The sequence below is a fragment of the Aegilops tauschii genome, chromosome 3 (assembly GCF_002575655.3).
Source record: "Aegilops tauschii subsp. strangulata cultivar AL8/78 chromosome 3, Aet v6.0, whole genome shotgun sequence".
Taxonomy (NCBI): Eukaryota; Viridiplantae; Streptophyta; class Magnoliopsida; order Poales; family Poaceae; genus Aegilops; species Aegilops tauschii.
Genome location: NC_053037.3, coordinates 317058888 through 317073027, shown reverse-complemented (window position 1 = coordinate 317073027; position 14140 = coordinate 317058888).

Below are 14140 nucleotides of genomic sequence, written 5' to 3'. Positions count from 1 at the left end.
TTGGCACTCAACTCACAGATTCCCGAGGTGACATTGGGGTAATCTATGCATAGGGGCTGATGCACGTTCTTGTCTTTGTTTCTCCAGTAGAAATCTTGGGGCACTCTTTGAGGTTCTTTGTGTTGGATTGAGTATTATGAATCTGAAATTGTTTGATGCATATTAGAGCCAATGGCTCCAGTTCATTGTACATACCTATCCTATGTATATATCTTTTTATGATCAATATAATAAAACCGACATCCCCGAAACTTGGCGTATATGTCATTTCATCTCATATATTGTGCATGAGTCTTTATTCTTTGATCATAGGTCACTTGGGGGCTTCCAACTCATCGAGTTTAGCTATTAACATCCCTCTTGACCCGGCATATGCCATTATAAAACTTGGTTAAACCTGCCTGTTAGCTTGATGCTACTCCAAAAAGGTGACCCGACGTACTCTTGATAAGTCAATCAAAATTGACCCTGAACTTATCAAGGTGAAAACGCCGGCTTAAGTCACATTAGAGCCGGCCTTCACACAGCTAGGTTAAACCAAAAAGGGCTACAATGCCTACTTCACAGAAGCGAATTAGACTCGAGCCTCGAAAGCCGGTCTTTATGTCGTGCCTCGAAAGCCGGCTTATTATTGTTAATTGTTTTGTTTTAATATTTCTCTCTGTGTGTGTGCTTTTATTTTACAAAAATTTTCTTTGGATAAACATACCGGGTTATATATAACACATGCTTATTCTAATTGTCGGGTTGCCAAATTGACCCGGCCCTGTATATATTCCAGCACCCGTGGTATAATTTGCACCAAGTTATTTCTATAAAGCAAACAAGGCATGCAGTTGCAAACCGGCCCATGAAGTTATTGGCGAGTCGACCAAGTAAGGGGTGAAAATCATCTTGACAGCCGTCGCCAGGTCATCCTGTGCGAGCTTTTCTTGGCCCTTGGAGGATGTTCATTCGTCTGCCAGCCACAAAATTGCATCCAAAGCTTCAAAAACCGACTCTTTGGTCATCCAAAGCTCAAGCCGGGTCATCCTGTGTCGGCTTTTCTTGGCCGTTGGAGGATGTTCCTTTGTCTGCCAGCCACTGAATTGCATCCAAAGCTTCAAAAACCGACTCTTTGATCATCACGGTGGAAGAATTAACGCCAGGTGCGAAGACTTGCTTACATGGAGGATTAAGCTCAAAGGGCTGCAGCCTAGGAGGACTCAGGCGCTTGCCGGCTTCCGAGTAGGTGGCTTGATACTTGGTCAGATCACTTTCCTCTGCAAGCTGGTTCGCCACCACATGATTCTCCCTAACACAATGTAGATAGTCTACATTACCAAAAGGCGTTCCATCTATGTTGAATTCAGGGAAGCCGTCAGCCAGTTGAGCCGGCACCAACTCAGGGAAATAAGCTTTGGCACGTGCCAAGGCAAGCAGCACCCCCTGGCGGCAAGCAGACTTCTCCAGTTCTTTTACCCCCTCTGGTACTATGGACAACTCCTTCAGCATATCCATGAAATAATGGGGGGCGCCTTGGTATTTTTGACTGCCATGATGCAGTACGAGCCGCCCACATATAGTTGTTCAAGAAATTTGTACACGGCTTTTAGCTTCACCAAAGGTTGCTCCACAAGGTTATGGCTTTTTCTGCCTGTAGCCATACATCAGAAACACAACATACCAGGGATTAGAATGATGCAATGAGCCGGCAATTTGCGGCGGCTAGTCAGAAATTATTCTTACTAAAGATGGCTATGCACATGTCCTTTATTTGGCTCTTTAAAGTCGCCAACTCTTGCTTGACCGACTCAAGTTTAGCCTCAACATCTTTGGCTCTTTTTAGCAAGTCAGACCTCTCCTTCTCAAAGTTGGCATTGGCATCCTACAGTGCATCAGTTGCTTGGCGCAAGGATTTCTGGAGGTCTGAAGACAAATTCTCCGCCTCTGTCTTGCGCCATCTCTCCTTCTTCAATTTCCTTTGCAAGTCGGCCACAGATGACTCAGCCTCATCCAACATTTCCTGCGTATTTTGAATTGCCAAGTCAGGAGTGCTATTTCAAGTCCTGAGCCGCCACAGGCAGACACTTGGGGGCTAAAACAGTCAAAATTTGTCATATGTTCAAGTCCCATGCAGTTGCAAGCACACTAACTAGCACTTGGGGGTGTAACACCCCAGATGTAAAACTTCCATATTTGGCAATATATCCATGTTGATCTCCATCCAATTCCTTTCGGGGTTCCATCTTTAGGTCTCTTTTTGCTTTGTTATGTTGTTCTACTCATTTCATTGCCATGCTTACCTTGTCATATTGCATTTGTGCTTCTTGTCATATTCCTTTTAGCCATCATATGTTTGCATCATGTGCATATCAATGTTGTGTTGTGCTTATGTCTACTTGCATTTCCATGATATGCATGCATGATATGCTGTTGCATGTTCTATGTGTGATCCATGCATCACCACCTTCATGCATCACCACCTCTCCTTCTCTTTCTTTCTTTCTTTTGCAAGTTCCATTTTACCCTCCTCCATTAATGTTCAACTTTCCCTTAATATTCTATCACCATGTCACTTACCTCTCTGCCAAATTTCAGCTCCATCTAAATTGTTTTGGTTAGGTTAAAAAATGCCTCAAGTTTGAATTATATTCAAACTTGTTTTATTTTTATACCTCTAAAAATTCCCAACTCATTTTTATCAAATAGAGCATAATTCCAGGAGCTGGAGGGTATTTTTTTATAGCTGCAAAGCTCCTCTCCTAGCCCCCTGGCTTTTTTTCTTTTCTTCAGCTCGGTATTTAGATAAACAGATTTTAGAAAGAAAAGAGATGGGAGACTTACCTCTCCTTACCTGGGTCCTTTTCCCCTCCAACCGGCCAGCCCAGCCAGTGCAGCCATCCAGCCCGCGAGCAACACGAGCATCGTCTCCCCTGTACGGCAGCTCATCCACAGGAGCCACGTCGGCGCGCCGGGTGATTTGACGGCCGTCCGGCGCCCTAGGAGCCTATAAAGCATGTCCAAACCCTACCCCGGCCTCCCCTCGACCGTTTCAGACCCTCTCCTTCCCTCGCCGCCGCCTGGTAAGGCTAGCCACGCCAACACCGTCGCCCTGCCCACCATGCTCCAGCCGAGCTTGAGCTCAAGCTCGGAGTAGCTCGTCGCCGCGCCTCCACCCCCATCGGCCACCGTGGAGAGGAACTCCAAGTACCTCTCCGTCTCCTACCTCGACGCACCCGACGCCACGGCCCCTGGATCTACCTCCCCGTCATCCTCTATTTCCATCTTCTTCTCGGTCAGGACCGCGCCAAGGTTCATAGATCGACCGCGTCGCCGTAGGCTCGTCTCCGTCACCGTCTTCTTGTCCTAGGGTAAGGAGGTATACCCGGCTTCCTCAATCCTCCTTCTCAACACTGGATGATCCCCGTAGGAGATGCTAGGATCGCGCCTTCGCCATGATCTAGATGCTCCGGAGAAGCCTGAATTTTGATGTAGTTGCTGTTCTACCGTAGCGAGCCCGAGTGTTCCCCGTTCTGGATCCCCTCGCGCACCACGACCTGCTCGCACCCTCGCAGGAGAGCAGAGTCCCGCATCCCATGCTTGTGCCACAGCTCGCCTCTGCTTCGCCATGGACGCAAGTTCATCTGAGCGCACACCCACGATCAGTAGCAGCTGTTGGGGATCGTTGCAGAAATTAAATTTTTTCTACGCATCACGAAGATCAATCTATGGAGCTTACGAGCAACGAGAGGGGAGTGCATCTTCATACCTTTGAAGATCGCGATGTGGAAGCGTTGCAAGAACGCGGTCGGTGGAGTCGTACATGAAGCGATTCAGATCGCGGCCGAATCCGATCTAAGCACCGAACAACGGTGCCTCCGCGTTCAACACACGTGCAGCCCGGTGACGTCTCCCGCGCCATGATCCATCAAGGAGAGAGGGAGAGGTTGGGGAAGACTCCGTCCAGCAGCAGCATGACGGTGTGGTGGTGGTGGAGGAGCGTGGCACTCAAGCAGGGCTTCGCCAAGCACTGCGAGAGACGAGGAGGGAGAGGGGTAGGGCTGCGCCAAGAGAGAGGGAGACTCGTGTCTCTGGCAGCCCCAAAACCACCACTATATATAGGGGAAGGGGAGGGGGCCGGCCCCCTAGATCCATCTAGAGGGGGGGCGGATGCCCCCGGGGCGGCGGCCCCTCGGGGGGGGGGGGAGTGCCCCCTTAGGGTTTCCAACTGGGGGGCGCCTGCGGGGGGGGGGGGGGGGGCAGCGGCCCCCTAGGGTTTCCAACCCTAGGCGCCTAGGGCCCTTGGGGGGGGGCGCACCAGCCCACTAAGGGGCTGGTTCCCACCCAACTACAACCCATTAGGTCCTTTGGGGCAGGTGGACCCTCCCGGTGGACCCCCGGAACCCCTTCGGTGGTCCCGGTACAATACCGATAAACCCCGAAAACTTTCCGGTGAGTGAAACTGGACTTCCCATATATAAATCTTCACCTCCGGACCATTCCAGAACTCCTCGTGACGTCTGAGATCTCATCCGGGATTCCGAACAACATTCAGTAAACACATACATCTATTCCCTATAACCCTAGCGTCATCGAACCTTAAGTGTGTAGACCCTACGGGTTCGGGAACTATGCAGACATGACCGAGCCATCTCTCCGGCCAATAACCAACAGCGGGATCTGGATACCCATGTTGGCTCCCACATGTTCCACGATGATCTCATCGGATGAACCACGATGTCAAGGATTCAATCAATCCCGTATACGATTCCCTTTGTCTACCAGTATAACACTTGCCCGAGATTCGATCGTCGGTATACCAATACCTTGTTCAATCTCGTTACGGCAAGTCTCTTTACTCGTTCCGTAACACATCATCCCGTGACCAACCGCTTAGTCACATTGAGCTCATTACGATGATGTCTTACCGAGTGGGCCCAGAGATACCTCTCCGTCATACGGAGTGACAAATCCCAGTCTCGATTCGTGCCAACCCAACAGATACTTTCGGGGATACCCGTAGTGTACCTTTATAGCCACCCAGTTACGTTGTGACATTTGGCACACCCAAAGCATTCCTACAGTATCCGGGAGTTGCACAATCTCATGGTCTAAGGAAATGATACTTGACATTAGAAAAAGCTTTAGCAGACGAACTACACGATCTTGTGCTATGCTTAGGATTGGGTCTTGTCCATCACATCATTCTCCTAATGATGTAATCCCGTTATCAACGACATCCAATGTCCATGGTTAGGAAACCATAACCATCTATTGATCAACGAGCTAGTCAACTAGAGGCTCACTAGGGACATGTTGTGGTCTATGTATTCACACATGTATTACGATTTCCGGATAACACAATTATAGCATGAACAATAGATAATTATCATGAACAAGGAAATATAATAATAACCATTTTATTATTGCCTCTAGGGCATATTTCCAACAGTCTCCCACTTGCACTAGAGTCAATAATCTAGTTACATTGTGATGAATCGAACACCCATAGAGTTCTGGTGTTGATCATGTTTTGCTCGTGGAAGAGGTTTAGTCAATGGATCTGCGACATTCAGGTCTGTATGCACTTTACAAATATTTATGTCTCCATCTTGAACATTTTCACGAATGGAGTTGAAGCGACGCTTGATATGCCTGGTCTTCTTGTGAAACCTGGGCTCCTTGGCCAGGGCAATAGCTCCAGTGTTGTCACAGAAGAGAGTCATCGGGCCCGACGCATTGGGAATAACTCCTAGGTCGGTTATGAACCCCTTCATCCAGATTGCTTCATGTGCTGCCTCCGAGCCTGCCATGTACTCTGCTTCACATGTAGATCCCACCACGACACTTTGCTTGCAACTGCACCAACTAACTGCCCCACCATTCAAAATATACACGTATCCGGTTTGTGACTTGGAGTCATCCAGATCTGTGTCGAAGCTAGCATCAACATAACCCTTTACGACGAGCTCTTCGTCACCTCCATAAACGAGAAACATATCCTTAGTCCTTTTCAGGTACTTCAGGATGTTCTTGACCGCTATCCAGTGTTCCATGCTGGGATTACTTTGGTACCTTCCTACCAAACTTACGGCAAGGTTTACATCAGGTCTGGTACACAGCATGGCATACATGATAGACCCTATGGCCGAGGCATAGGGGATGACACTCATCTTTTCTCTATCTTCTGCCGTGCCCGGGCATTGAGCCGTGCTCAATCTCACACCTTGTAATACAGGCAAGAACCCCTTCTTGGACTGATCCATATTGAACTTCTTCAATAACTTTCAAGGTATGTGCTTTGTGAAAGACCAATGAGGCGTCTTGATCTATCTCTATAGATCTTGATGCCCAATATATAAGCAGCTTCTCCAAGGTCCTTCATTGAAAAACACTTATTCAAGTAGGCCTTTATGCTTTCCAAGAGTTCTATATCATTTCCCATCAATAGTATGTCATCCACATATAATATGAGAAATGCTACAGAGCTCCCACTCACTTTCTTGTAAACACAGGCTTCTCCATAAATCTGCGTAAACCCAAACGCGTTGATCATCTCATCAAAACGAATGTTCCGGCTCCGAGATGCTTGCACCAGTCCATAGATCGAGCATTGGAGCTTGCATACCTTGTCAGCATTCTTAGGATCGACAAAACCTTCCGGCTGCATCATATACAATTCTTCCTTAAGGAAACCATTAAGGAATGCCGTTTTGACGTCCATTTGCCATATCTCATAATCATAGAATGTGGCAATTGCTAACATGATGGGGACGGACTTCAGCTTCGCTACGGGTGAGAAGGTCTCATCGTAGTCAACCCCTTGAACTTGTCGATAACCCTTAGCGACAAGCCGAGCCATATAGATGGTTACATTACCATCCGCGTCTGTCTTCTTCTTAAAGATCCATTTATTTTCTATGGCTCGCCGATCATCGGGCAAGTCAGTCAAAGTCCATACTTCGTTTTCATACATGGATCCTATCTCGGATTTCATGTCTTCAAGCCATTTGTCAGAACCCGGGCCCGCCATCGCTTCTTCATTGTTCGAAGGTTCACCATTGTCTAACAACATGATTTCCAGGACAGGGTTGCCGTACCACTCTGGTGCGGAACGTGTCCTTGTGGACCTACGAAATTCAGTAGTAACTTGATCCGAAGTTCCTTGATCATCATCATTAACTTCCTCTCTAGTCGGTGCAGGCACCACCGAAACATTTTCTTGAGCTGCGCTACTTTCCGGTTCAAGAGGCAGTACTTCATCAGTTCCACTTTCCTCCCACTTACTTCTTTCGAGAGAAACTCTTTCTCCAGAAAGGATCCATTCTTGGCAACAAAGATCTTGCCTTCGGATCTAAGGTAGAAGATATACCCAATAGTTTCCTTAGGGTATCCTATGAAGACGCATTTTTCCGACTTGTGTTCGAGCTTTTCAGGTTGAAGTTTCTTGACATAAGCATCGCATCCCCAAACTTTTAAAAACGACAACTTAGGTTTCTTCCCAAACCATAATTCATACGGTGTCGTCTCAATGGATTTCCACGGAGCCCTATTTAAAGTGAATGCGGCAGTCTCTAACGCATATCCCCAAAATGATAGTGGTAGGTCGGTAAGAGACATCATAGATCGCACCATGTCCAACAGAGTGCGATTACGATGTTCGGACACACCATTACGCTGAGGTGTTCCAGGCGGCGTGAGTTGTGAAACAATTCCACATTTCCTTAAGTGCGTGCCAAATTCGTGACTCAAATATTCTCCCCCACGATCTGATCATAAGAACTTTATTTTCCTGTCACGCAGATTCTCAACCTCACTCTGAAATTCCTTGAACTTTTCAAAGGTCTCAGACTTGTGTTTCATTAAGTAGACATACCCATATCTACTTAAGTCATCCGTGAGGGTGAGAACATAGCGATAACCACCGCGAGCCTCAATGCTCATTGGACCGCACACATCAGCGTGTATGATTTCCAATAAGTTGGTTGCTCGCTCCATTGTTCCGGAGAACGGAGTCTTGGTCATTTTGCCCATGAGGCATGGTTCGCACGTGTCAAATGATTCATAATCAAGAGACTCCAAAAGTCCATCTGCATGGAGTTTCTTCATGCGTTTGACACCAATGTGACCAAGGCGGCAGTGCCACAAGTATGTGGGACTATCATTATCAACCTTACATCTTTTGGCATTCACACTATGAATATGTGTAACATCACGTTCGAGATTAAATAAGAATAAACCACTGACCAGTGGGGCATGACCATAAAACATGTCTCTCATATAAATAGAACAACCATTATTCTCAGATTTAAATGAGTAGCCATCTCGCATTAAATGAGATCCAGATACAATGTTCATGCTCAAAGCTGGTACTAAATAACACTTATTGAGGTTTAAAACTAATCCCGTAGGTAAATTTAGAGGTAGCGTGCTGACGGCGATCACATCGACCTTGGAACCATTCCCGACGCGCATCGTCACCTCGTCCTTCGCCAGTCTCCGCTTATTTCGCAGCTCCTGTTTTGAGTTACAAATATGAGCAACCGCACCGGTATCAAATACCCAGGAGCTACTACGAGCGCTGGTTAGGTACACATCAATAACATGTATATCACATATACCTTTGGTATTGCCGGCCTTCTTATCCGCTAAGTACTTGGGGCAGTTCCGCTTCCAGTGACCGTTTCCCTTACAATAAAAGCACTCAGTCTCAGGCTTGGGTCCATGCTTTGGATTCTTCCCGGCAACTGGCTTACTGGGCGCGGCAACTCCCTTGCCGTCCTTCTTGAAGTTCTTCTTACCCTTGCCTTTCTTGAACTTAGTAGTTTTATTCACCATCACCACTTGATGTTCCTTTTTGATCTCCACCTCCGCTGATTTCAGCATTGAATATACCTCAGGAATGGTCTTTTCCATCCCCTGCATATTGAAGTTAATCACAAAGCTCTTGTAGCTAGGTGGGAGCGACTGAAGGATTCTTTCAATGACTACATCATCCGGGAGATTAACTCCCAGCTGAGATAAGCGGTTGTGCAACCCAGACATTTTGAGTATGTGCTCGCTGACAGAACTATTCTCCTCCATCTTACAACTGTAGAACTTGTCGGAGACTTCATATCTCTCGACCCGGGCATGAGCTTGGAAAACCATTTTCAGCTCTTGGAACATCTCATATGCTCCGTGCTGCTCAAAATGCTTTTGGAGCCCCGGTTCTAAGCTGTAAAGCATGCCGCACTGAACCAGGGAGTAATCATCACTACGCGACTGCCAGGCGTTCATAATGTCTTGAGTTGCTAGGAAAACAGGTGCATCACCTAGCGGTGCTTCAAGGACATATGCTTTCTTGGCAGCTATGAGGATAATCCTCAAGTTACAGACCCAGTCCGTGTAGTTGCTACCATCGTCTTTCAGCTTGGTTTTCTCTAGGAACGCGTTGAAGTTGAGGGCAACATTAGCGTGGGCCATTTGATCTACAAGACATATTGCAAAGTTTTAGACTATGTTCATGATAATTAAGTTCATCTAATCAAATTATTTAATGAACACCCACTCAGATAGACATCCCTCTAGTCATCTAAGTGATACATGATCCGAGTCAACTAGGCCGTGTCCGATCATCACGTGAGATGGACTAGTCATCATCGGTGAACATCTTCATGTTGATCGTATCTTCTATACGACTCATGTTTGACCTTTCGGTCTTCCATATTCTGAGGCCATGTCTGTACATGCTAGGCTCGTCAAGTCAACCTAAGTGTATTGTGTGTGTAAATCTGGCTTACACCCGTTGTATGCGAACGTTAGAACCTATCACACCCGATCATCACGTGGTGCTTCGCAACAACGGACCTTAGCAACGGTGCACAGTTAGGGGGAACACAATTCGTGATATTTTAATGAGGGATCATCTTATTTATGCTACCGTCGTTCTAAGCAAATAAGATGTAAAAACATGATAAACATCACATGCAATCAAATAGTGACATGATATGGCCAATATCACTTTGCTCCTTTTGATCTCCATCTTCGGGGCACCATGATCATCATCGTCACCGGCATGACACCATGATCTCCATCATCGTGTCTTCATGAAGTTGTCTCGTCAACTATTACTTCTACTACTATGGCTAACGGTTTAGCAATAAAGTAAAGTAACTACATGATGTTTATGTTGACACACATGTCATAAATAAATTAAGACAACTCCTATGGCTCCTGGCGGTTGTCATACTCATCGACATGCAAGTCGTAATTCCTATTACAAGAACATGATCAATCTCATACATCACATATATCATTCATCACATCCTTTTGGCCATATCACATCACACGACACATGCTGCAAAAACAAGTTAGACGTCCTCTAATTGTTGTTGCAAATTTTTACGTGGATGCTATAGGTTTCTTAGCAAGAACGTTTCTTACTTACGCCAAAACCACAACGTGATATGCCAATTTCTATTTACCCTTCATAAGGACCCTTTTCATCGAATACGATACGACTAAAGTGGGAGAGACAGACACCCGCTAGCCACCTTATGCAACTAGTGCATGTCAGTCGGTGGAACCTGTCTCACGTAAGCGTACGTGTAAGGTCGGTCCGGGCCGCTTCATCCCACGATGCCGCCGAATCAAGATAAGACTAGTAACGGCAAGTAAATTGACAAAATCGACGCCCACAACAACTTGTGTTCTACTCGTGCATAGAAACTACGCATAGACCTAGCTCATGATGCCACTGTTGGGGATCGTTGCAGAAATTAAAAATTTTCTACGCATCACCAAGATCAATCTATGGAGCTTACTAGCAACAAGAGGGGAGTGCATCTTCATACCTTTGAAGATCGCGATGCGGAAGCGTTGCAAGAACGCGGTCGGTGGAGTCGTACACAAAGCGATTCAGATCGCGGCCGAATCCGATCTAAGCACCGAACAACGGTGCCTCCGCGTTCAACACACGTGCAGTCCGGTGACGTCTCCCGCGCCTTGATCCAGCAAGGAGAGAGGGAGAGGTTGGGGAAGACTCCATCCAGCAGCAGCACGACGGCGTGGTGGTGGTGGAGGAGCGTGGCACTCGAGCAGGGCTTCACCAAGCACTGCGAGAGACGAGGAGGGAGAGGGGTAGGGCTGCGCCAAGGGAGAGGGAGACTCGTGTCTCTGGCAGCCCCAAAACCCCCACTATATATAGGGGAAGGGGAGGGGGCCGGCCCCCTAGATCCATCTAGAGGGGGGGGGCGGACCCTCGGGGGGCAGAGGCCCCCTTAGGGTTTCCAACTCGGGGGGGCGCCCGCCCCCCGGGGGGTGGGGGGGGGGGGGCAGCGGCCCCCTAGGGTTTCCAACCCTAGGCGCCTTGGGCCCTTGGGGGGGGGGGGGGCGGGGCGCACCAGCCCACTAAGAGGCTGGTTCCCACCCAACTACAGCCCATTAGGTCCTTCGGGGCAGGTGGACCCTCCTGGTGGACCCCCGGAAACCCTTCGGTGTTCCCGGTACAATATCGATAAACCCCGAAACCTTTCCGGTGACTGAAACTGGACTTCCCATATATAAATCTTCACCTCCGGACCATTCCGGAAATCCTCATGACGTCCGGGATCTCATTCGGGACTCCAAAAAACATTCGGTAACCACGTACATCTATTCCCTATAACCCTAGCGTCATCGAACCTTAAGTGTGTAGACCCTACGGGTTCGGGAACTATGCAGACATGACCGAGACATCTCTCCGGCCAATAACCAACAGCGGGATTTGGATACCCATGTTGGCTCCCACATGTTCCACGATGATATCATCGGATGAACCACGATGTCAAGGATTCAATCAATCCCGTATACGATTCCCTTTGTCTACCGGTATAGCACTCGCCCGAGATTTGATCGTCGGTATACCGATACCTTGTTCAATCTCGTTACGGCAAGTCTCTTTACTCGTTCCGTAACACATCATCCCATGACCAACCCCTTAGTCACATTGAGCTCATTACGATGATGTCTTACCGAGTGGGCCCAGAGATACCTCTCCGTCATACGGAGTGACAAATCCCAGTCTCGATTCGTACCAACCCAACAGATACTTTCGGGGATACCCGTAGTGTACCTTTATAGCCACCCAGTTACGTTGTGACATTTGGCACACCAAAGCATTCCTACGGTATCCGGGAGTTGCACAATCTCATGGTCTAAGGAAATGATACTTGACATTAGAAAAGCTTTAGCAGACGAACTACACGATCTTGTGCTATGCTTAGGATTGGGTCTTGTCCATCACATCATTCTGCTAATGATGTAATCCCGTTATCAACGACATCCAATGTCCATGGTCAGGAAACCGTAACCATCTATTGATCAACGAGCTAGTCAACTAGAGGCTCACTAGGGACATATTGTGGTCTATGTATTCACACATGTATTACGATTTTCAATAACACAATTATAGCATGAACAATAGACAATTATCATGAACAAGGAAATATAATAATAACCATTTTTTTATTGCCTCTAGGGCATATTTCCAACAGCAGCACTGCCTCCCAATCCCGCACCCCCGCCGGTGCTCCACTTCTCCAGTGGTCGCCATCGTTGCCCGCCGGCGCCGTCACCATCTTCCCCGTGCGGTGGAGAAGAAGGCTCATCCTTCCAATGCTTCAAAAAGGGTCAAGCCCCTTCCTGGTCACCTACACATGCATAGCCTGACTGGTTGCTCCAACGCGCTCTCTAGCAGGAGGTCTCGGTTTCGATTCCCAGGCGGTGCATATTTTTGCTGGGGTCTTTTATTTGTTTTAGCGTGACAGTGATTGCAGGGCCCTACCTGTCATCCTCTAGTAACCCCTCCCTCCTTTTTATTTTTATTTTTAGCCCAGCGAGTTTCCATTTATGGCAAGTCCCTATTTTCCATTTCGGGAAAGTCCATATCTGGACGTTTCCAAATAAGGAAAATGCCATTTCTGTCATATTCCATTTAGGGCAGTTTTTAACTTATTGCACTTGTGATGATTTTTCTACAGCAACCCCAACATATTATATATGTTTTCGGGGTAGAAAAAATCCCACCAATCCAGTGGTGGCATTAGTTTATGCATTTGAGCAAGTTCATGAACATGTCATTTTACATCATGTTGCTGTTTCGTCTTTTATGTGTATATTCATGCGAATATGCTATATGGTTGTTTTGCACATGGATAGCTTCATTTTCATGTCTACTTCATGCTAGAAGTTGTTCCATGCCATTACATGCCTTGTAGTGAGTTAATCAAGCTTGTTAACAAGCCAACATGAATCTGTTTTTGCCATGTCCTGAAATTTCACCAAGTCTGAATCTGTTTATAAAACTTGCTATGTTTGCATGGATATAATCATATTTTCTGTGCCCTTTTGACTCATATTCCGTAAGGGAGTTTTGTTCTATGTCTTTAGTACTATCATGCCATGTCTTTGTTTGCCATGATATGTTCCTGTAGCATGTAGTTTGCCAGCTCTAAACATTGCTACCTGCTCCTGTTTTGCCATGTTTAGTATTTTTCCAAGTCTGTGAATCTGTTATCTTTTGCACTTTTGCCATGCTTGTTTGAACCTGCTCTGCGTGTGATTTAGCCGTAGCTCAGTGTTCAAGTTTTGTCAAGCATCTTGTATACATCACTGCCATATGCTTTGTTGTTATGTTGGAGTGCAGTAGTTTAGATTCGTGTTGCATTCTAGATGGCATCATGCTGTTAATCGCAGAATTGTGCCATCCTTGTTTTGCTTGCCATTTGCAAACCGTGTATCCGTTTCCGGTGATCTTTATATCGATTTCAACCGAAATCATCTCATCTTTCCAGCGGCACACTTGGTTTGCCAAGTTGATGCATTGTTCATCCTTTTCCTTCCGGAGCACGCTTATGCATTGCATATCTCATCTCGCATATCATGCCATATTTTGCATCATGTTGCTTATGCATTGCACCGTGATTGATTGTTGGCCCTTTGCTTGTGTTCTTGCTTTGGGTAGAGCCGGGAGACGAGTACGTGAACGAGGAACCTGTTGAGAACGCTTATGAGGATCAAGCTTTCGACAACTCTGAGAACTTTGCAGGCAAGATGACCATACCCTCGAAATCACTTCTATTTTTGCTTGCTAGTTGTTCGCTCTATTGCTTTGCCGCGCTACCTTCCAATTGCTATA